This window comes from Tupaia chinensis, unplaced genomic scaffold (genome assembly GCF_000334495.1).
Source record: "Tupaia chinensis unplaced genomic scaffold, TupChi_1.0 Scaffold000018_1, whole genome shotgun sequence".
NCBI lineage: Eukaryota > Metazoa > Chordata > Mammalia > Scandentia > Tupaiidae > Tupaia > Tupaia belangeri.
The window spans coordinates 4613387-4638857 of record NW_006159448.1 but is presented as its reverse complement, the minus strand read 5'-3'; the positions used below and the strand labels follow the sequence as shown (position 1 = coordinate 4638857).

The window sequence follows — 25471 nt, the reverse complement described above, 5'->3', positions numbered from 1 at the left end:
CCCGTGGGTGTTTCCCTGGCGCCCGCGCCGCCCCCAGTCGCCCGAGACTTGCGGGGTCAGACGCTAGCCAGATCAGCTGGAGCGCAGCGGGCGGGCGTGCCTCGGCCCCGGGCCCGGAACTCCGGGCCTCCTCGGCCGGCGTCCAGGAGCCCTCGCCCAGTTGACTTGAGGGGCGCTTGCCTGCCTGCCTGACCTCTTGGGGGAGGGGGGGAAGGGGGCTTGGCACACTTGCGAGAGGAGCCCGGCTTTCCCGTCGGTTGCTCGTTTTGGCTCCAGGAAGAGTTCTTCCTGTAGTTCCACTTGCGATTGGCCGGAGTCCCTCCAACTTCTCTGTTTACTGCCCGGCCCGGCGGCCCAGCCTACCGGTCGCGCGAATTGATTTAACCCAAGGCGGGCACGGCGGCTAGTTGCGCGGCCACGGTTGGCTGCAGAGCTTGAGCCCCAGGAACCTGGACTGGCAAAGGGCGAAGTGACCCCGAGAGGCAGCTCAGTGGGACTGGCGCGCGGTGGTCGGCAGGGCTAATAACAGCACCTGCAGGGAGCTCAAAGTTTCTGACACTTGAGTTTCCTGGGGATGAAAGTGGGACAGGAAAGGACCGAGGCGAACCGGTGTTTGACACGGTCATAGGGGGGCCCTTTGGAGAGCCAGGGGGATTTCCGTAGCCATCCGGGACTGGTGCTGGGAGCGTGGGAGGCAGCTTGAGGAGATAAAGCCCCCGGGAGTGGCGACAGGAGAGCTTTCGGCCCCTGGATGGTGTCCTTCTGACCTCACCAAGAAAACAGCGCGCTGTAGTTTTCCCGCTCCGCCCCCGCCGCCGTCGCCTCCCCTCCTTGCCTAGTAAATAACAAGTTACAATCATGGAGCCTTTCAAAATGACCTTCGAATGGAACATATGCGTCGTTTGTGCTGGCCATTTGCACCCTTCCAATTACTCCGAAATTCTTCATGCATACCAGGTCTTGCACTCCAGCCACCTTAGAGTCACACCAACACGGACTTGAGATTCCAAGCGGCCTCTTAGATACATCCCTTTTTATCTTCCTCCCCATTCCGAGTTCCTTCATATTTTCCTTCAATGGGTTGATTATGCACATTGACCCATTCAAAAGCAGTTGCGACTGACATGCAGGCTTAGCCGAGAGGAATTTCTACGAGGCGACCCACTGGGGGCTGTCTGGTTCAGCCTCTGCCGCTGGGGGACCGTGCTCGAGTCCGCAGCAATTTGGTATTAACTGCGTGGCTCAGGGTTGAGCCATGCCGAAAAGCCCTTTTCAGAATTTCTGCAAGGAATGTAATCCAAATTAGTTCTGCAGCTGTCCTCTTCCTAGTCTCCGGCGACACCGACTCGCGCCCTCGCTCGTCTCTTCCCGTTTCCCTGGGCGAATTGTCAGACCCACAAGTGAGCCCATTTAGAGCGCGAGGATTAGCGTGCCATTGTTGTTCCTTGTGTGACTCTGTACTTGAAATTCTGGGGGCACAAAGGCGAGCCTCACTTGTTCAAAACACAAAGTGATCTAGATGAAAGGGCCGCACAAAGAAAAGCTCTCGGGTGCATCCCTGGTATAATTGCAACACGCATACTAAGGTGATCCATTGGAAACTGTAAATGCCCCTGGGGACTTCTTTTTTCATCCTCTCTTACCCTCATCCTGGCGCACCTGCCAGGGAAAGTTCAGCTGGTTTTAGTTGTAGCGCTATTACAAAAGCAACTTGCAGTCTGGGGTGTGAGTGAGGCTCTGTGTGTCTGTGGCTGTGTATGTGTGTGGCTGTGTATTCCCAAATAAATACATATTGCGCGTTTCCCCTCTCGCGGTTAGCAGTCAGTAGCAGTTTGGAGGAGTTTGTTTTGGTCCAAATGAGAAATTAAGTGCGGATAAGTAAACTAAGCTGCCAGAGGGCGACAAGATGTTGAGTGAATTGCTTTTAGATGAAACAAATTAAGGAAACGAGGGAAGACAATCTGCTTCTCGCATTATTAGACACGCTTGGAGTTCAGGGGAAAGTGGCATATTTTTGAAATGCTAATTTCTTAAGAAGCAGAAGGAATGCACCTTATTTACTGCTCTATGTGAACAGAATAAAAATATAAAGCGATGGAATCTGTTGTATAGATTCTCAAGATATTTCTTTAGATAATTGTAACGGAAGAGGACCTGTTTAACAGTTTTTCTTTTGCTTAGAAAAAAATAATCAGCTTTTGAGAAGATAATTTTATAAGTGGTTTTGAAGGACTTTGTCCCCTTTCCAATGGTTCATCTTATCTAGAAATATTAAAGGCAAAGGCCCTTTGTATGACAGTTATAAGCCTTCACCACCCAAAGGAATAATTCTAAAATTTTTGTCTTCCTCATATGATGGGAAAATGGTCAATATTACTTTTGCATTAAAATAATATACACAATAGTATTGAACTATATACACACGTACGTTAATAGATGCATGATAAACAAGTTTAATTCTTGTTTGTTATTTGTAAGTAACTTAGTTCTGCTTTTCATTCTATAAAAGTACCTACAGCTTTCCTACCTACTTAGGATGTATCATTATATCTCCAAACATAGCTTTTTAAAAATTTTACATTGACAAAAACATTAATAAAAGTTAATTAAATGCTAAAAATACATTAAATATTTTTCAAAAAAAATCAATCCTCTGTCTTCCACATGTTTACTATAAGCACATCCCTGGTATTCTCTTCCCTTGTTTTTTCTTTTAATTTTGGAGTTCTCATATTTGTAAAAGGGGGCTTTTTAGGAGAAGGCATTACTTTTTCCTTCTGAATACTTCTCAACAAATTAATACCTAACACAATAACTGCAAGTGACTTGAAAATGCAGTATTCTATGTACCGGTATGGAAATTTCTGTGGTTGTGTCATGATTGTTTTTTTTCCTCTCGGAAGCTCAATTGCCTTTTTTATTTTAATCATGCATGGAAGGAAGTCAAATTTTGTTGAAAATTAAGGCACTTATTGCTTTATATATTTGTTCATTTAGTCACTGGAGATGTATCTTAATTAAGAAATTACATTAGAATATTTACCAGGGCCTGCACTTCATTGGAGATTTATGTATTTTTTATTCTAACCTGAACACAGGCTGATTTCTAAAGTTTGCATTTATTTGATGGAAAAAAATCATATTTCCTCCTCAAAGTGGATTCAGATAGTTAGTATTCATGAGCTTTCGTCCCTTTGGTTCTTAAATAGAAGTACTATTTATCATCTGTCTATGCATTCACCCTTTCCATCATTATAGATTCTTTCTCTTTATCTTACTGTTTATTGAATTTACACGTATAAATATAGTTTTTCCTTCCACCACTAAGTGTATTCTTCTTATGTGTGTCTTTCCCAGCAACCTGCCACTCAGTCACTGCAGGAGCCCTCTGAGCCAGTTTCCATTCTTTCTCTCTGATAAATCTGATATGGCTGGGTGGTTGGACATGCACAAGCCATTCCATTGCTCAGATTTATTCCTGAAAGAAAATAAAAAGGCATCGATCCAAGATCACTAGCACATCTCAAAAACCCTGACTCCAAGGCCAAATCTTTCCACAGAGAAGTCCTTCTTTCCCTTTTTCTCTCCCTCTTCTCCCCTCTTGACCAAGAAAGGAAGGTACACTATTGCCATTTAAAAAATGCCAGTGATGCAAGGAATTGTGCTCTTTCTAAGTATTCTCTGAAGCTTGGTGATTAGAGATGTTTTGAGATTGATGACCATGTAAGGTGCACATTTTAAACAATAAATTGAATGCCTTAAATATTGCAATGCTTTATAGTGGTGCCATTTTTGTACTATATCAAGGTAGTCATTAAGAAAACATGCACTTTTTAAAAAAAGCAGTAGATTTTGGCTTTATTTTAGTGCTCTGCTGCTGTTGCATATCCATGTATGATTTGTAAGTGCCTAAAACATAAATGAAGCAAATGATCAAAAGGATGTACTATTACCTGCAAACTTGTAGGCATTTACCCTATTTATTTTCACCCTTCTGAGAGATACGGGTTTATACAAATGTTAATATTTACACTGAAATTAGTTTATACATGTTCAAGCCTACAGCTCTCCTGAAAAAAATTTCAAGCAGTTTCCACTGTTATCTTTTACACTGACTGCTGAATATGCTATGCAGTGTAGAATTTAATCAAATTACCAACTTTTCTCCAGGTTAAATCATTTTAGAGATGTTCTATTATGTTACATTTTGCCATATGGAACCAAATTGCATCTTTTTTCCCCCTAATCTTCATTTTCTGAAGTATTATAAATATTAGGCAGTAGGGATAAAACCTTACTTTTCATGATTCCTGTTATAGCTGTGGACTAGTGTTTTCAGTTGATAATGAAAATAATACCCTAACTTTCCCTTTAAAAAAGATGAAAAAAAAAAAAAGACCCTAAATCATTGTTCTCTGAAACTGTAGCTCTTCTGCATACTTTGAAGGGGACTCTTACTGCCTATTTTGTGGTTAAGTGCAACACAGGACATAGCCACATGGTTTAAATCAGAATTTCTGCATTCTAGGGAGCTCTCCCAGTCTCTTCTTAATACCTTGAGCAACTCACTCCATCTCTTTGTGACTTGGCTTGTTTGCCTGAGGGAGAAATGCATGTAATGCACTCTCTATTTCTTCACTGTATAGCAGTTTTCTGAAAAATGACTTTAAAGTCTTCTGTGATATTGAAATATTTTCCGGTAACAAGTTGTTTTTGTACCTGTCATTTAAATTGCACATGCAATTTAAGACATGTGCCCATGTTAGTAAACCTATTATATATGTACACGTATAAATACACACACGCACACATAACCTTCCTACCAGACCAGCTCTGTCATAAGAGCACTTGTCTAATGAAATAATAAGAGGTTATTGACTCTAACACATTAGAATTTGAAGGCCCTGTCCCCAAAATATTACTTTTTAGGATTGCTCTCTGGTCTTCTTACAGTGTATTGTATATTGTTTTGAGTTGCTTGTAATCTGACATGTTTATTTAATAAATTGAGCTCTTTTTCAATGCTTTAATCAAAGTGTTAAACCCACTTTCCTGTTTTATATTTGATATGTATGCTAGTGCTTTCTATTGTATTAATTTTCCAAGACAGAACTACCTCACTTATATGATATAAAGTTGAAATATATGGGTGTTTTAGAGCCTAATTCTAAAGAGATTTTTGAACATGTAGTAATTGTTTTATAGTTATTTTCGTTTTGGTAAGTGATTGCTCTGCAGACCTCTTTGCACAACTCCAGGGGGCAGCAGTCACACAGAATTTAATAGAAATGGTGCGTACCTGAGCTGTGGGTAGAGGGCAGCAGCCCTGCCGTTGTATGATGGTAGAGAATAAATCACCACAGTAAAGGAGAATTGGGTTTTGGCTGTACAATCATTTGTTATGTGATCTTGGGTTAGGCTCCTTACCTCTGGGTCTCCATTTCCTCACTACTATTAAGTGTAGCTAAAAGTGATATTGAACTATTAACATGTTGAGTGTTTTTAATGATTCAGTTCAACAGAAAAAGGATGTCTAGACTTAAAAAAATTGCATTGGTTTTCAATTATGTATTATTTTCCAGTGAACTCATACATAGCTCTTGTACCTGAAGTAGATAAAAGGGTTAACTGAGAACTGCTTTAGCTAATGCTGCATAGGGAAACCAGGTTTGTGGTCTGCTGCCTTTGGCTTTCCTCCACTTCCCTTTTTACTATCACCTCCAGGGCACTGGCTTCACAGAAGTCTAGCACTATTTTGAAACCACTAATCTAGGCCATTCTTGCCAGTTTTTAAGTGAGAAACTCAGACCACAGGCCACTTAAGTGACATAGGTTAGTGAAAGGTAACTGACACTAATATTATTTTCTGTAACATACATGGAAGTATTTGAAAAGTCACAGGCACTTACAGGGAATAAAAGGAATAAATAAAAAGTTTTGCCATTTTAAAGAGAATTGTAAAATTGTTAAGAAACCAACTGATTGGATCCATGGGTCAAATCATTCTACTGTGTAGTTCTTTTGCAGGGGGGAGAGAATGGGATCATTATTATCATCTTCAGTTTGTATTTTGGAAGTAGTCATTGATTGCATTTATAACTTATGGCACATGAAGTTCAAAGAGATCAGGCAACAGCCTTAAGATATAGTTCTGTGAGAGAATCTGTTGTTTACCTGGTTAGGCCTGTTCTGGACCGAATTTTGACCCCTAAAGTTACATAGGAGTAGCCCACATTAGTAGTTTTTTAATTGCATCTATAAGAGTTTCTTTTACCTGAGACTTTATGAAATATGACCAGTATGTTGAAAAGGTTATTAATCCATTCTGTAGTAAGTAATAAGCATGGTTAAATAAAGTGGATTGTAAAAGATAAACAGTAGGTTCCTCATCATTTAAAATTAGTTTATGGAAACCCTTAGCTAGTAAATTCATGGGAATACTTCAGATTGTGCAGGCCCATCTTTGGAATCAGATTCTTTATCATTGGGACTCTCTTTATTGGGTCCTCTTCTTTCTTCGGATCTCTACAAGACTTGGTTGTATTCTTTCAAGAAGTGTATCAACAGAGTTCTAAGTACTGAGATTTTACAAATTTATTTCTATACCACACTTGCCTCCTACTATTGTAGTTGGCTTCTGTAAGATGCTGCCTCTGGGCTTTATGACTTTGTAATCTTGTTGATCTAACCTTAATTCCCTCTAGTCTTGGCTGAGTTCCCTCAAGGGCTTGAGTTTTCTTGGGTATGATCAGAATTCTCCTGGGCCTTCGTAACAGAAAGGAAGTTTGATTCTTGTTAGAAATTGGAGATAAAATTGGATCTTGCTTAAGAGACTAACATAGATGCAATGAAGCTTCTTATGCAATGTCATGAAACTTCTTCCTTGAGAAGTGGCTCCATATCCTTATTGTTAGTCACATTATTTCCAATATTGTAGGCCTCAGCAAAGCATATTATACACCAATAACATGAAGACTTAGTTTCTGAATCCAGGGAGTCAAAGTAACAGCAATAAAGGTTGTATATTTAGTTTGGAATACAGTTTAAAGGTGTTTAAAGCAAAGGAAGTGAGCCCAACCTATGTGGTGTGGTCGGTGAGTTTGTGGAGAACTGGACTACAGAGCTAAAAGCCATATGCCAACAGGGGTTTGAGTACCTGGCTGAGTCATTCCTGGAAACTCATCGTTATGTGAGAACAAGGTCCTGTCTGCCTGCAGGACTGGAGGAAGGGGTTTTTGGCATGAACTAACCCTAAAAAAATGTTTCTCTTCTTTCTCTCTTTTTCATGTGGATATATGTGCTCTGTCATAAAAAAAAAAAAAGAAAGAAAGAAAGAAAAGAAAAAGAAAAGATACAGAATGAATGGTTTGGCATGCATTTGTTTATTTTGAAAAAGATCACATTTGTAAATGATCTGTTTTACCTGCTAAATCTTTACTATTCTTCTGCCCTTTAACTACATCTGGTCCCAAATGCACCTGGTATAGAAGAGTATTCAAGTGTTAAACCTTTAGGATATAGCTGGGATCATGAATTTGCTTAAAAAAAAAAAAAAGTGGATCTACTGGTCTTCTATCCTCTGCTGAGGGTAACTCATGACTAGTTTGGTTTGCAAAAAAAAAAAAAAAAAAAAAGGAACAAGATTCTCCTGGTCTAGTATGACTGTCACTTGAGCAATAAGTCCTGCAGTCTTCTATTTTAGGATGGGTCTCCATCACCAACAGAGGTCAAGGATGACAGTGACTGTTTTGCTCCAGGCAAATTCTTTTTCTAAAACCTTTCTTTGTCATTATTTCCTATTCTTCCCTGTAGGCTTAAAGAATATGAGAATATGAGTTTCTTTTCTGTAGGGAACTATGAAAGCCAAATAAAAATAAGATAGAATAGTATTTCTTTTACACACATACTTTCATTTTCAGGAGTTCCTTTTATCTGGTCATTTTGTCTTGACCTAGAGCAGTTAAACAACTTGTTTTTTAAACAAAATTGACAGAATCATTTATTAAAACGTACTCTTGGAGATTTTGATGAACATCTTCTGGTCATTAAAATCCTCACAGCAAGGCTATTGCAAGAGCCTCTCTACTGGTCTTCTTGTTCCATGTTCTCGTCCTCATACCACCAAGACTTCTTCTCTCATATTATATGTTTTTTTCTTGTTTTTTATTCTGAAACCTTCAGGGATCCTATTGTAGAGTTCAGTTTACTACCATCAATTTCTTTTTTAATCCTGTCTTAAGGTTCTTAAGATACATTCTAAGAACTATGCTGACCCAGTCAATACTCCTTGACTTTCTTTCATGATCCCTTTCCCTAGAATTCTTGGCTTACTTGATGCTTCTATCTAACCAAACTTTGAATCTTTGATATTCTACTTTAGATGATCTCTTCATTGTATCTTCCTTTACTGACTCCCTTAGCCTAGAATCCTTACCAATATCACTTATGTGGCATCTAGTTGAACCATCTTAGAGTTCCAACTTTTTAAGTATGAAGGTATTTTATCCCCTGTAGGGGATAATGTGGTGCAATACACATAGTGATCTCTTTTAAAATATTTTCTAAATCAAAGAATAATGTACATGTGCTGAAACAATTTTAAGCTCACTCATGGATGGTTATTATTTGTAATTAAACCATATAGTGCACAATGTAAGCTGTTCTAAAAATGTAATTATAGAATGCTTAATAATAGATATTAGGCATGTTTACCCTGGGAATTTCTTTGGCTACTTTCTTGAGCCTCCTAGGGTATTTCTTTCAGTGGAGTGTTTCCAAGACTATATCATTTGTTCCCATTCCCATTTTTAGAGTCTGCTTATAATGAGGTACAAAGTATTTCTGTTAATTTTATTTTTGACAAGTTAAATATATGTGAGTACATTTCTTAGATATGTAACTGTCTTGTAGTCCACTAGTTTTAAGTTATATGGCCAGTATAATTTTGTTTCTATCGCTCATTTAAAAATTATAATCAATTAAGTGAAAGCATGTACCGATCAACTAGTGTGTTTTAGGAACATGTTAGGAACTGAAGAGGGAGTCTATGATGCTCAAGATATCAACTTTCCCATTTCTTTACAGAAGGATGAACACTTCCAATAAAGCACATTATAAAAAACTATGTTATTAAATGATTTTGCAAACTTTTGGGAGGGTTATTTGCCTCAAGATAAAAGGTAGTAAGTATTTCATGAAAAGGGGGTTCCAGACAGAATCAGGCATTTTCTATTCCTAGATATATGTGATAATACAACTTTGTTATAACTAAGATTTCTCAGTCTTAAAATAGACAACTAGACATATGCTTACCACTTTTAAAGGATTCTATAAAAGAGTACTTGCAGAATAACTGAACTGAGAGGTGGTAGGGGTTCTCTTAGCTCTTTCTTCAGATAATTCACTCTGCATTCTGAAAATTGGTGAAATGACAATAGTATTTATAGTCAGTTCTGTCAGAGAAAGTGCTCTTCTAGAAAATTCTTCTCAGATTACTAGGTTCTAAGAAATCGTCTGTCATCCTTTCTAGGCCACTAGGGTGCACTAACTGTACCTTAATCTACAATTGCCTGAAAGAGTTAATGTGACTTTCAAAATTACCTGAATCTGCAGAGTAATCTACTAATGAGAGAATTGGGCCTTGGAGACATTAACATCTCTGTCGGAAATTCTTTAGAACTTTCTGAAGCTTTTTTTCTCTAAGAATTCATGAAAAGAAAGTTGGGTTTTGTAGATAAGGAAATAGAGGTATTAAGTGCTATGTAAGGGTGAAGCCTAACTGGTCCATTAGTCTGAAACAGTTACATGTTTGCCCTGAGCTGAGAGCCAGCTGACTCTGCTTTCTGTTTCCTGGCCTGTGCATACCTTCCTCACTCCAACAGAAATTAGTGATAGTGACTTCTGTGCAAGGCATGGCTCCTCCACTCTACCTGCCCACCATGCAAGAAAGGGATGCTAGATCCTTCTGTCTTCAGGACAATAGCACTTTTTGCTTTCCCCATAGCTATATGAAGGAACATGTCTGCAGTATCTTTCACTGAAGGAGTCCTGTTTTAGGTTACTTTGGATTGTTCCTTCTCCATTGTATGTGTTCTCCAGATTTCTTCCTTTTGATTGTGTATGTTAGGGTAGCCATCATATAAGCCTTCTTAAAAAACAAAACACTTCAAAGCAGGGTAGTACTTGGAGACCTGCATACACAATTTGGGGCACCTCTTTAAAAACAATATAAGAATAGAAATACAAATGAAATGCAGAACCAAGGCAGGCAGTGCAATAGAGGCATGTGAAGCCTTTTAAAAAACTTTATGGCAAATCTGCTTATGTATGAACATTGTATATTTTTGAAGTAGTATTTGCCTTTCTTTTCATTGTGAATTTTGACTGTATTAAATGATTTCTTATCAAGTTTTTTTAATAGCACATGTAATTAGTATTCATTATTAAAATAGAAAAACGTATTGCTTTGAGGAAAGAATACGTGGTGTAAGAAGTGTCCTGTGAAGCACATTAGCTTATATTTTGGCTGAAGTACTGTCCTATCTAGAAGTAATTTCCTGGATTTTTTTTTTTTTTAACTTTGCTGTAGAGTGCATGTGGCATTGGAGAAAGAGAGAAAAATGAGAAAGCACCCCCTATGGAGAACGACGGCCATGCCACAATTCTTTCCTCTCATTCTCCTTTTGGGGTTTGGGGCACACATGCATATGCTCCCAGTGTGTTTTTCAAGCTTCCGGGTCCAGTATTTGAACTGCACAGTTGGCAGTGTAGGATCCAGCCACCTTAACTACCACGCCATCTGACTGACCCAGAATGTATTCCCTCTAAATGTGAGAATGCCTAATCCAGGTGTGTGTATATGTGTATTTTATTTTCCTTGACATATTTTCAAAATGGATCACAGAGTACTGTCTTTTACCCACTTTATGTCATTTATAAGGGCTGGATATGACTAAAAGGATCTTGTCAGTTTTGGTATAAAAGCTTTATTAGGGGCCAGCAAATGGTGTAATAGTTATATCTCTGGACTACCACATGGCTGACTGAGGTTTCAGTCTAAGACCTGGCTGTTTGAAAGTCACGCCAGGCACATGTGCTTACATGCCTAAAATCCAAAGAGGAGAGTGAAAAGAAGGGACTGCAGCATGGTCACCCCTCCTGGGTGGTAGTTTCTTGCTTTCTGTCTCTCTGGCAAGCATATGTACTCTTTAGCAAAAACATATCTTTGCAAAAAATAAAGCCTTTATTCTTACTCCTTGATATACATATCATTGGATTTTTAATCAGTCGTTATTTAGCATAGATAAAATCTATCTTTGATGTTTACCCTCTGACTAGGTTCAGTGTGATCATTTTAACTAAAATAGACATTACTAGCAATGAATGAAAGAATGTCTCGAAATTAAAATCACTATTCAGAGGGTGCAGATATTTGGTGATTTTTAACTAATATGTTAACACATTCAAGAAACAATAAAAAGATTAGTATTTTAAATCACATTTGTCAGAGCAGTTAATACTATTTTCCAGTTGTTCTTTTCAGATTTAGCAGCCCATTGTCCCTGATGATATAGTAAGACCTCTAAAATATACTTGGAATGAATGAAAACTAAAGTGATTGGTATTCAGATAGACATAATTTTTAGTGGCATTTTTCTTGTTTCTTTTTTAAGTACAGGTTGAAAATTGATAGTATAAAAAAACCTTTAAGATAAATTGCAACAGACAAAACATTTTTATGTGACTATTGGTGATAGGTGCATTCATTCTTTTTTTTTTTTTTTTGGTACTTACTTTTTTGCTTGTGGCCAGAATTAGCACACCATGAGCCAGAGAAAGAGATAAGACACACAGAATGGCACGCAGCTAATTTTGTTTCACAAATTTAAATCTGATACATGCTATTTCACTCCTACAAACTGACTCAGACAGTCTATGAAAGGTACAGATGAAGTTTGTCTCCCACAGTTTAACAGCTTTCACTCAATATTTATAGGCTATATAAAAATAAATTTCTGTAAGTACCATATTTCTCACTGGCAGGATGAGCACTGTGAAGGTAGATTTATTAATGAGAAGAGAAGGAAAAACAAAAACACTTCAATTGTTCCAGGTCTGCAGAAAATAAAATATGTCAAAACATCCAAAATATCTTTGTTTCAAGGACGTATATAGTGGGCTTTTGGTATTCAAGGATTTTGACTACTTGTGAGTGAGTCAGAAATCCTATTATTTTATGGTAATTTGGGGATTTGGATCTGGTATTTGGTTAGATTCATATTCTGGAACGAGTCATTCATCTGCCCACTGAGCCAGTAGAATGAGATCCACTGTAATTATCCAGAAGTGACTTAAAACAAAACAAAAACAAAAATCCCAAACCTTGGTTTCTGTGAAAAAGTGCTGTCATTCTACAGAATTAACCATTCTAAAATTTCTAAATGAGCCAAACGTGTGTGGATAAATGGTTCCAAAATATGTGACACTTGATGGAAATGTGATTCTAGAAACAGCCAGGTGTTTATACAGCCACATCCGTATTTGAGAAGATGACACACACATTCCTAACAGTCTTTTCTAGCACAGTAAATTGTAGAGTATCCAAAAAGTTGTAATGTTCTTTATATATTTGCTAGAGTTTTGTCATGGCTCAAGACAGTATTCTCTACAATCAAGCTTACTGTAGAGAATAATTCTCATATTCATGAATTGTTCATCTCATCATCTTTCCAGTGGTTATTTCAAGGTTAATTTTTTTCAGACAGCTTCTCTCTTGATTAAGGTCTGCAGTAATTGTATATGTGCTGATATAGCACATGAAGGTTTTAAACTTGAAGACATCTTTGATTTTATACCAAGTCAAGATCAAATTTTTCTAGTGCTTCCTACTTAGATATATGAAAAATAACCTTAATGTTTATTCCTTATTTCAACTAAGAATGCAGAGCCTTTTGTTTAGATTTTCACAATCCCGGGAACCCTGTGTGGGGTATGAAGAACAAAATATATTTTATTACCAGGACTAATATTCAAATTTCTTAAAATATTATTGATTGTTCATATTTTGAAATGCATTTTCCTAAGGGGATTTCCCAGGCTTCTTCCTTGGAATCCCTTCCTCAGATTTACTCTTATCAAATGAAATAATTAATAACTGGCACAATAATAGACTTTCACATCTTCATGCTCTATGGTGTGATGTAATCTTTTCCAATGTGCCTTTGCTGTTACAATCATTAAATATTTAGAATATTACACTTACACATAATAAAAATGTTGCCATAAGTGCTTTCTTTACAAAATGTTTTACCAGCTGGTGTAAGAACTTGCAAGAGAGACAGAGAGAGAAGACAGAGAGGGGGAAAGCACTCCCCAATAGGGTGTGGTCATGCCACAATTTCTTTTGCTTCATTTCTCCATCCTGTTGTGATTTGTACAAGCATGCACATATGCCTGGTTAGTTTTTAAGATATGGGGGTCCAGATTGGAACTGCGTGGTAGGCCATCTGCGATCTGCTTCCCTTAACCACTAGGCCATGAGACTGGCCCCATAAGTTACTTAAAATAATAGAAATATTAATAGTGTTAAACTAACTGTACCACAATTAAGTATTAGCTAGTTTCGGGAATGTGTGTTTCCTAATTAAGTTTATCGCCGTAGATGCCTGTTCTAAATGAGGTCAAGTTTAAAAAGAAGTGACCAAAAAACAAAAAAAATAAATAAAAGATAAGATATCACTGGTCTATAGATGGAGTTAGCCTAAGAGAAAACACATGAGTAAGACAAGTTAAAAGACCCAAATAAAGCAGATACTATAATTTTCCTGACAGTGAACATAGTTACTTCTATGGCATTTGTGTCTATAAAGTAGGCTTCTAAGTGATATTTGAATATGTGATGGCCAGCATCTGTATAATAACCATATTATATATTCATATTAGTAATTCGAATGAACAATTATCTGGTAAGGTATCTGCTGTTGCAGGTGTGTGTAAATCACTAAGATATGGGAGTACCACACCTTTTGTTTTCATTTATGATGGATAAGGAGAAGGAAGAGAAACTTTTTTCAAAATTTAAATGTAAATCAAGGTAGAAATGATATATATTAGCTTAATTTTGATACACTTGGTAACTTAGATTTGGACATGTGATTTTTTTTTTTAAATTTTGCATTCTATATTGTAACAGAATACTGATGTACCATTTCATTTGAAGAAAGATTAAAGACATAAGATGTGAAGAAGAGGAGGCTTGGGAAGAACCATGCAAACTTTCTGCAGTCCTTGGAAGCCTGTCACATATAAGAGGGATTAGCACTGTTCTATGTAGCCTTGGAGAATAGAAACATTAACAGCTGTTTGAAATTGCAAAGCATCAGATTTCAGTTGAGAACCATCAAGGAGTTTCTCATAGTTAGAGCTTCCCAAAGTTGGAATGATCGGTCCCAGGAGGAGTGCGTTCCTTCGTGGGCAGGGTGGTCAGCTCTGCTCTAACCTCTTCCACAAGGATAAGGAATGACTGAGGCAGCTGAGGAACAACTGGTCAGCAATGTTGGAGGTGGGGATTGGGTTCCCTGACTTCTGAGGGCCCTTCCAACCCTGACCCTGAGGATCTGTCACAAGCATACCATGCCCAAGTATCCTTTCCCAGCCTCTGAAAAATAAAGGAAATGAAACCCAACCTCATGTCTTCATGGCTGGAATTCCCACCCTCCTGCTTTGCACCGTCCTACCTGCTCTGAACAGATGGGTAGATTTACAAAAGCTTTTTAAAGAATGTTTTTTTTTCTTTAAGTATTCAGTATTTTGCTCTCATTTTGTCTCCACAATTTTTATATGTGACATTCATATCTCTAATTCGAAGTGCTATCACCAATTATGTATGCTCAAGAAAACAAACAAAAAAACTTACATGATACAGAATAAAAGCATATCGGCTTTATATATGTGTATATGTGTATGTGTGTGTGTGTGTGTGTGTGTGTGTGTATTATGCCAGCATGTTTCATGTAAGACTGGCTTTAACCAAACAAAAGGAGAAATATTGGGTCATCAGGAAAGTCATGAAGTATTTTTCATGTTTTTTTTGAGAGGTTTTCGCTACAGGGCGCGTGCGCTCGCCAGACAGACAGAGAGAGACATAGAGACAGAAAGCAAGAAATCACCCCCCAGGGGCAATGGTCACGCCGCAGTCCCTTTCCCTCCATCCTTCTCTCGGGATCTTGGGCATACACGCACACGTGCCCAGCATGAGTTTTAAGCCACCGGGTCCGGGACGCGAACCGTGGTCAACTACATGGGAGTACAGCGACATAGCCATTATGCTAACTGCTGGTTCCCCTCGTATTTTTCATGTTTTACTATGCAAAAATGAGTCATGGCTTTTCTGACGACTCAATATATAAGACAGTGGGACATAGAGCAGGAAGTTAGGAAATTGGACCTGTAGTTGTGGGAGGAGAGCAGAGTGTTGAGAAGTAACAGCAAAGGAGAAACACTTTCCTGAGGGGGACTGAAAATCAAAAGGAGATAAAATGTGAATGAATGTTTGTAAGATTACCTCACTTAATTATAAATAAAGTAGACCATTGTTGGTCAGTTTTGGAAATATTTTACTTCAAGGTCTCTGACATTTCAATTCCTCACTACCACTTTTGGATCTACAGAGATAAAAACATTCTAAATAGAATGTCTTGCCTTTTTCTTCTGGAGTCATCTTTTTCACATTCTTTCAGTTTCCCTGATATGAAAACTGTATTTCTGGAATGTCGTGTATTCTGCTTTAGTCTCTGATTCTCCACCTCTCCTCGTTGTTTGCAGTCTTTGTCCACTGAATGCCTCTTCCATGCCAAGCTCTTGACATTGCTGTAGTTTTTTGTATTACCTCCAAGTCCTTTTAAAGACCTGCATAGAGGATGGTATTAATCATCTTTTATACATAGGGAAACTGAGACTCAGAATTACATAATTGGCCAGGGTCACAGAGCCACATCTCAGTAGAGGCAGTGTTATATGCCATTTCGAGGTTATTGGATTAGATTTAGATTTCATAGTTACCTAACTTTAAAGAGCCTACTTGGGATGATAACCTAATTGATGACCAAAAAAAAAAGGCAAATAAAATGGGGGTTTCAAGTCCTGGGCTAGGTGGCTTGCTTTCTCACATTCTCTCTCTCTCGCTGTCTATCTGGTGAGTATGCCTGCACTACAGTAAATTAAAAAAAATAAATAAAGCTAATAATAAGAAGAATAAATGATAACAATTAGATACATAATTCTTTTTTTTAAGACAAAAAGATAAGAAAAAGTCTTTCCCAAGCTTCTTTAGTCTTGGTCCTCTTCATTACCTTTTCTTTTTAGTTTCTGGGTCCCATCTTTTGACTCATCTCTCTGTAAATTATTCTGAGTTCTTGCCCTCCTTCTACAGAGCTCCGTCCTTCCTATTTCTACTGCCTGCTGGCTATACTACAGTGTCTCTAACTTAAACTGTTCAACATTCATTCTACTTATCTGTTGTCATAATTTTTTTGCAGTAGGGTGTGCATGCTTGCAAAGAGAGAGACAAAGAGAGGAAAAGCGAGAAATCATCCCCCAGGGGTTATGGCCATGCTGCAGTCCCTTCTCTTCCATTCTCTTCTCAGGATCTCAGGCACACATGCACACATGCACACATGCCTAGTGTGAGTTTTAAGCCTCCGGACTCGAACTGTGGTCAACTATGTGAGAGTCCAGTGATATAATCATTGCATCATCTGCTGTTCATTCCCCCTCTTCCCCCTGCATGATTTCCAAACCTTATATCCGGGACTCCAACTGCAGTTCACTCTGTAGGAGTCCAGCACCTTAACCACTATGTGCACCCCATCACTTTTTGCAAGTTAATGTACTTATCTTAACTGGTATACACTTTTATAAACCACAAATTAACTCTGCATTGATTAAAAAAAAAACACAAGGAATCATATCTCATTTTTAATAAAGACCTATGTAAGGAACTATGTTAAACACTTCTCATGTCATGTCTACCTGATTTTACCACATATACCGACTATTCTATGTGACCCATGGGGAAACAGAAGTTTAGAGAAATTAATTGTCCGAATGCTACATGTTCTTGCAGATGACTACTCAGTGATGCCTGAACTACTCTTAGTTTCACATGGTCCCAACAGCAATAGAAATGAAGTTAAACAATATAAACTACATATAAATTATATGTCAAATGAAACTAAACACTGTTAGAAGGATGCTGGCAATCTAGATGAATTTATGAACTGTTCTAAGCCATTAAAATTTATTTGAAGTCCATAATAATTATTAATAACTTTAATTAGTAAATATTATATTTGTGAATATACTACACTTGGAAATAGGATCAAGTGTATTACTAATATATGCAGTTTTCTATTTTCACATATTGTTTCAAAATGTTTATAACACCCTAAATGGTTATTATAAAAAGAGTGACTGTTGCAGTGACTTTTTAAAATTGATAATGTGAAATAAAATAATGCAATAAATAAAACAGAGATACAATAGAGTAATATTAGAATTCAGTAGTCCAGATTTAAAACCTATCTATGGGTTAATTTAGGGGTCAATTACTTAATTTTTTAAGCTTCAATTTTTCCATCTGAAAAGAGAATCTAATGCCAATATGGGACTCATAATTGTGAGGATTAGATGAGGCAATGCATGTAAAACAATTTCAGGCACATAGTGAGTGCTTAATATACATGTTAATTTTATTATATGTACCATAATATTAGTGGGAGTGGTATGATAGCAAACCAGTTAAAAGCATAAAAAGAAGCATCATAAATTTAAAGTTAGTTAGAAACTGTTAAAAATGAGAAAGCCATGGAGTTTGTCTTTTTCGTAATTCAAAGTTGTGTCCTATGCTTATAAACAGGTAATGCAATAATGGTTTGCAGAATCATTTACATATGGGTGACATGAGCACTGTTGGTAAACTATTTCAGGAAGAATTTGGCTCCCTCAGAAGGGAAGTTTTCTCAAACAATTTTCCTTCATATTCTGTTTTTTATAGTCTTGGTATTCGGGAAATATTAAAAAAAAGGAGAGAGAGAAAGAGAGAGAGAGAGAGCTTAGAGAGACAGTTTTGTTCCAGAGATTTATGTTTACCTGGCAAACTCAAATCCTCTGTCCTTTCATCCTTATTGTTTTTTAAAGTGCCTTCAAGAGAAAATGGTTTTAATCAAATTCATGAGATAACTTTTTATGTTACATTTTATAGGCATTTAAACTTTACAAGATACGGTCCAACTAATATAATGTATGACTGAATGTATTTTTGGAAAAATTTCTGCATGCTAGAACTGAGTCCTTAAAGTCTACACAAATACTGAGCAGACCTTACCACCTAAAAGACAGTAAGTTGTGATTTTAAACGCTTTCCCTCTGTCATGTGTTTTACACACTCATTTAGATCTTTACGAAATAGGTAAAAGGCAATACATGAAATAAAGTCTTAATTCATAGAACTACATCAGTAGGGTCCACTCGCTGATCAGCCTTGATGCACCTCAAAACTTACATGCTCAAACAAAGTATTAATAACGGGAAGGACAATTTCTGCTCTTCTGAAATTGATCGCTTTTTTTGTAGCAGACCCAAAATCCCTACAGCTGATGAATTAGATTAAAAAAAAATGTAAAAAGTTATTTCTGTTACCTATCAATGTGGAAACTTTCAGTTGCCCATATTAGGAAAAAAAAATGTAGATTTAGGCTATTGTCTAAACTGAGAGGTATGTAGGAATTGTGTCCACAGGCTCCACTGCATGTCATGATCTTATTCAGCTGGCAGGTGGAGCTCCAGAACAATATGGGCAATGGGGATTTGTGATTAGATTGCTATCAGTTTCTGGGTCTCTTGAAATGAAACCTTTTAATGTAACATTGACATTTCTAAAAATTGTATAAGTGAGGATGATGACCCAACCATGTCAAAAAATGCCTTTTTAAATTTTGAATATGTTCAAGATTCAGGTACTGACTAACTGGAATAAAGACTTTATTTAGCTATGAGTATAGATTTTACTGAAGTGCAAACCGAGGAACTAGAGTATTAAACTATACTTCAAGTCAATACCACACTGACTTTTCCTCATTTGAAAAAATAATTTGTATTATGACATTCTCTTTAACCTACAGTTCATCATAAATTTAGAAGACAGAAGCGTTAACTACATATATGAATACAGAGATATTGAAAGCATCTGTTTATCCAATTAGGATATTGAGATACATTTTAAATGAAGAAATCATGAGTCAGCTAGACTTCGTGAGTGCATTCCATAAATAGTAATAGTTGTTACTATGGTAACCCATACCTGGGTACTAGATGTTATAATTTGGATTAGTCCTATTCTAGTATTAGGGTGGTGAGGTAATGGAAAGGGGCAATTTACAGTGAAGGTTTGAGTTTAGAGAGAGGCGGTAAACACTGAGGGTAGTTGGGCATAGCTCTCCCCGCATGGAAAGCAGAGGCACCTCGTTTCAGTTGTAGAAAGCTGCTCTGGTACTATCTAGCATTCACATTTTAAGAATAAGGAAGAGCCATCTTTGTACTTTTACTAATGAATTTACTTTTAAATTTATCATTAGTTTAATAAGGTTTGATACCCTCAAGGGGAAAACTCCATATTCCGAGTTTGATTTCTCAGAGAAAATATTAATAACGTCTTTGCTTATTTGTTTAATTTTAATTTGCCAGAGGGCGTGTGCTCTCTCCAGAGACAAAGAGCAAGAAATCACCCCCCCCATGGGGCAATCAAACCACAATCTCTTCTCTTCTATTTCTCCATCCTGTCAGGATTTGGGGAACACTTACATATATACTTGATGTGTTTTTTCAAGCCACTGGGGCCAGGATTCAAACTGCAAGATTAGCCATCCGAGTCCAGGTCTCTTAACACTCAGACCAAGAGGTTGGTTCAGAATGACCTTTTCAAGTTATAAAATTGTAATGCACCTAAATTTTTACATTTTTTTCCCAAGAATTAAATTTGTGTACCTCTATTTAGTTTTTACAAATGCATAAAATGGATTTTCTGTGGAAATATCATCCTGAAAAGAATACAGCTTAAAAACAGAATGTTATTGATTTCTAAAGTGAATTATTTTCCTCAGACTTTAGTGAAGCCAATTTCCAATTGTATTTTATTTACTCTTTATCATTTCAAATGGTGGCTTTAATATCACCAAGACCACTATAGTCATCAATATGTTCTTGCAAAAGAACATGATTAGCAGTTTTTCCAAAAAGAGAGTTGGGAAGTTGTAATGTATTGTTTGATTAGATTTTTGTGTACGGTGTTTCATGAAACTTGTAACTCATAGTTTAGATTACGTTTCTTGATTTCTTAATAGTAATAAGATCTTGAAAGTATTCCAATTACATGGAATTTGTTATACTTTCTGAAAAGTTCAGGCATGAATGATCTTCAGTATATTGTACAATATTTCTAGGAAGATAACCAATAAGCTTCTCTGGATTTATTTGCACTTTGAGAAAAAGAGCTTAGAAAAGCAGTTTAGGTTTTATGGTTTTCATTCTTCTCGAGTAGAAATCTTGATGAGAAAGATTGATTCTGCCAATGATTCTGGGGACACAGGATGGCAGTACTGGTAGTCCTCCGTAATTGTTTTCAGGAGAGATGGTAGAACAGCTGTGCCTTTTGACTGTGGTCTCTTTTTGGAGTAGTCCCAGGACTTGTGAAAGAATCTCTAGGATTATTGCAGCTATTCGTGTCCTAAGACCTTACACGCATCCCCTCCCCTTCCCTGGGTTCACTTTTCACAGTATTATAGGAGTTACATGTGGGATGGAGAGGCTGTGGTAGCAGATACTACCTCAGCACAAGACTTCATCCTCTTGGCCTGTTCTTCCTCCTCTTCTTCTTGTACTTCGAACATGACCAAGCACATTGAACAACATGGGCTTTCAATTTTCTGAATGATTTGGAAATAATTAAGATTAAGTGGATTGCTGAAGTTGTCATTCACAAATTCAAAATTCACAAGATCAAAATTCTACCTAGCAGGGCTTACTTATAGTGCCATAAACAGTATATCTTTACACAAATATTTTGATTCTTAGTGTTTTCGTGCATCACTGCAATTCTCTTAATGCATTTTGTTAGGCTCTGCAGTTTTTATAAGCAGGCAAATGTTGAATTATATTTAATAACCCTGACACTATTAAATATCCAGTTAGTTACCAAGATTTTTAGGTGGTTTTTGGGAAATGTTGAGATGTAATTATATAATTCGTAATTAAGAAGTAGCATTCATTGTTGAATACGACATGAAGGGAGTGTATTATGAAGGAAGTACATTACTCCTATCTATGATTGAGGTCAGAGACAATGATAGAATTATGTTTTCTAATATATTTTTCTATGCTTGGATTCTACCCCTTGAAAACTGCAAGTTGAGGTATACCTAAAAAGTCCTTTCCTATGGACTTCCTTTGTTGGTACTTTGGAAAGATACATGGTCTAGTAAATTAGATTTATGATATTTTCACCACAAACCATAAATTAAATATATCACTTTATTGCTGCAATCAATGAAAACTACCTATATATTCCTAGTAATAATACACTTTGAAGGTTTTTTATTTTCCTAAGTTTTGTGTGGGTTTAAATAATATTTTTTTTTACAGGTTTAACATTAAAACAGCTCTATTCAATAAGATTGTGTTATGTTTTTATTTTTTATACAGTGTATAGTGTTTTAATTCTTATAGTAACAGGGTTGCTTAGTTTGCCAGTAGGAGGCCCCTCAAAGCAAGATTGCCTCTACTTTGGCAGATTTCTGTATAAATAAATAATACTTTGCACATTCCTTTCAAGTATCCAAGTAAGTGAGATGATGCTATATGAAGTTTTTATTTAAAAAATGTCATATTATGTCAGTGATCTGTAATAAATAGCATTGCAAGGACAAGAGGCGGCCTCATTTACCTTGCATCCATGCAGAAATAACCGAGCTCTGGGGAGAAGAACAAAGAGAATGAAAGAAAACAACGGATTTTGGATTGCATTCACTTTTATGCTAACAAGGGGGAGTTTACCCTGACTATTCATACTACATTGAATTTGTCACTGGACACATTGCAGATTACCTTTGTCCTCTAAGAATTGGTATAGTCATTGACAAGAGAGGTGTGATGGGAATTAGTAAAGAGTCTTTTATTGTTTTCCTGAGTTTTTAATATATTTTACTTACCCTATCAATTTGCAAAATACTGTATTGTAAGTTTTTAGTGGTTAAACATACTGATGCAGTGACTACAAATACAGTTTTGGGCAAGGATAACAATGAATATTTAAACTTCTCTAATTCAGGATAAGGTGGTGTGCTCTTCTTCACATTGCCCTATACTCTCTAAAACAGATACCATTAATAAAAAAAAAAATAGAAAGGTATAATATAAAAAGACAAAATCAGTCATTGCTATAGAAGCTATTGCCTTTAAATACTTTACTAATGAAAATGTTTAAATATTTGCTACCTTTTAAATTCCAACTGTGATGCATGTTTTTTTGTTTGTGCGTTTCTTTGTTTGTTTTATTATAAGACTTAAAATAGATGTACAGAGAATGTAGAAAACTTTTGTAGTGACAGTGTGGCCCTGAAATTAAAGCTTTACCCAGACTAATCTCATTGAAATTTGTGCAAGTGATGCAAAAACCGTTCAATGGAATTCAGTCCATTGGCTAATTTATACATCGCGCCTACCCATTCATTTGTCCAAAACCTAACGGGACTTGCGTAGCAGTCAAATCAGACAGCATGATGAACAGAAACAAAAACCAAGGATATTTGACCCTGATTCCATCATTTTGTTATTTCAGTCTATAAAGAAAGTCAAAATGATAGGATTTAATATATTTGCCATTCATAGAAGAGCAACAGCAAGAATATTTCAAATATTCTGAAACTCTGAGTGATTTCAACATGTACAAATTCAGCACATTCTAAGGAAGTGGCAGATTATTTAGGTTCTCACATATTAGATATATTTTCATGTTTGCTTTGTTTCCAATGTATATGGGAGACATGACACTACATGCTGGAAGAGTTCTTAAAGTTATTTTGGTTATTTTACAGAAAATAAATGTAAAAGTCAGAGAAGTTACTTGTCTAGGAATAGGTAGCTCATTAGTGACAGAGACTGGAACTCATGTCATCTGATAGATATTCTTCTATTGTGCAAGCAACTACTCTATGCAAATAGAAAAAGAGATCACTTTCTAGTCCTTACAGTGCATTCTCTTTGTACATGTCTTAGACACATTTCACATTATTATTAAAAAAGTATATCTATTTCAGAAAAATTAGGAGCTACTTATATGTGAAAATGAGGAAAGTATCATTTGTAACCTCACCATTTATAAATAACCACTGCTAGCACTCAGCATGAATAACATTTTAAAATTGGTAAATATTAGTTTTGTTTTTTTCCGATAGTTTTGCTATAGGGTGCATGTACATGCCAGAGAAAGAGAGAAAAAGGAAAAGTCAGAAAGAACCACCTGAGGGAGATGGCCATCCAGCAATCCCTTTTCCTCCATTTTTCTCTTGGGAGTTTGGGCACACATGCAGCTGCAGCTGGCTTGTGTTTCAAGCTGCCAGGTCCCAGATTCAAAGTGCAATTCTTGGCCATGTGGGATCCAGCCACTTTACCACCATACCACCACCTGGCCCTCATCTTATCTTTTCAGTTTGTTTATTTCATGAGAGAGAGAGAGAGAGAGAGAGAGAGAGAGAGAGAGAGAGAGAAAGGATGAAAGGGAAAGACAGGAACAGCCAGCTAGGAGTATGGGTGTGCTCACAAGTACTCCTCATGCGTTCAAATAGACCCAGAATGCAGTTCAGAGCCCTCCCATGTGGCATCCAGCATTGCTTAGTAATGCCTCTACTGCCCGTGCCACTGTGGCTGGACTGATAAATACCTTCTTGTTGTGCATATGAACATATGACTCTGTGTGCGTATCGGTAGTAATTTTTACAAAAATGTATCATGCTTTCTGTTATATTTCATAGCCAGGTTCTGTATTTATTTTATACCCTGAATATATTTATATTTCTGACATTTTTGTTTATATCGATATACTTAGCAGTGTAAATTTCTTATTATTTGGTAACTACTTAGTTCCCTTATGTTGCTCTTTACAGGGAATTGCTTTTCATTTTTAATTTCTTATATTTAAAAAGCTGCATAGAACTTTTGTTATTTAAATCTTTACACATAATTTCAACTATTTACTCAGAATAAAGTTCTTCTTTCAAAAATTCAGAAATATATAAGCTCTCACTATCATTGTTGCATGCTGTGAAGAAAGTTTGCAACAATGTACTCTCCTGGCAGTCATTTATTTATTTATTATTTGCAGAGGATGTATGCACTTGCCAGAGAGAGAGAAAAAAAAAATAAGTACCTCCAATGGGTCATGGTCACACTGCAATCCTTTCTCATGGATCTGTCCATTCTGTTGGGATTTGGGCATGTGTTTGGGTGTACCTGGCCTGGTTTCAAGCTATGGGGATTGGGATTTGTAGTACATGATCAGCCATGTTGGATCCAGTGCCTTTAACCACCAAGCTGTGGGGTCAGCCCAACAGCCATTTAAAAATTAATTTCTTTTAAAATATTTTTGAGTTTAAAAAAGTTAGTAGGTTTTCTATAATGAATATAAATATCAATGAATAATTTGACTATCGACATAGTAGTTGACTTTTTATTAAAATTTTTATCTTTATATAGAGAAATATAAAATATAAATGTTATATTCTGGGAGCATTCTTTAGAATTATGTATATTATGAGTTAACTATAACTTCTTTTAAATTACATTAACTGTTTTATACTATTTTTATATTTGGTAGCACAAATTATGAATTTCTATTAAAACGTATTTGTTTATCATCCCTAGGGTTATAATATCATTTTTCTTTTTGAAGTTTTTTTGCTATAGGGCATGCACGCTTGCCTGACAGACAGAGAGAGACATAGAGACAGAAAGCAAGAAATCACCCCCCAGGGGGGATGGTCACGCCACAATCCCTTCTCCTCCATTCTCCTCTCGGGATCTCAGGCACGCACGCACACACGCCTGGCGTGAGTTTTAAGTCACCAGGTCCGGGACGTGAACCACGGTCGACTACATGGGAGTCCAGTGACATAGCCATTACACTAACTGCTGGTTCCCATATAATATCATTTTTTCAATGAAAGGGATAAAGACCTTTTTTTTTTGGAGAGATCTTTGCTATAGGGTGTGTGTGCTTGCTAGAGAGACAGAGAGAGAAAGAGACACAGAAAGTGAGAAGTCACCCTCTAGGGGGGTGGCCATGCTGCAATCCCTTCTCCTCCATTTTCCTCTCGGGATTCTGAGCACACATGCACACACTCCCAGCGTGAGTTTTAGGCCACCA

General features: G+C 36.9%; 1 protein-coding gene across 1 annotated transcript in view; it reads left to right on the top strand.

Annotated features, from left to right (window-relative positions):
- Positions 1-25471, top strand: part of ERBB4 (erb-b2 receptor tyrosine kinase 4) — a 1304701-nt gene that overhangs the window by 1442 nt on the left and 1277788 nt on the right. The window lies entirely within an intron of this gene.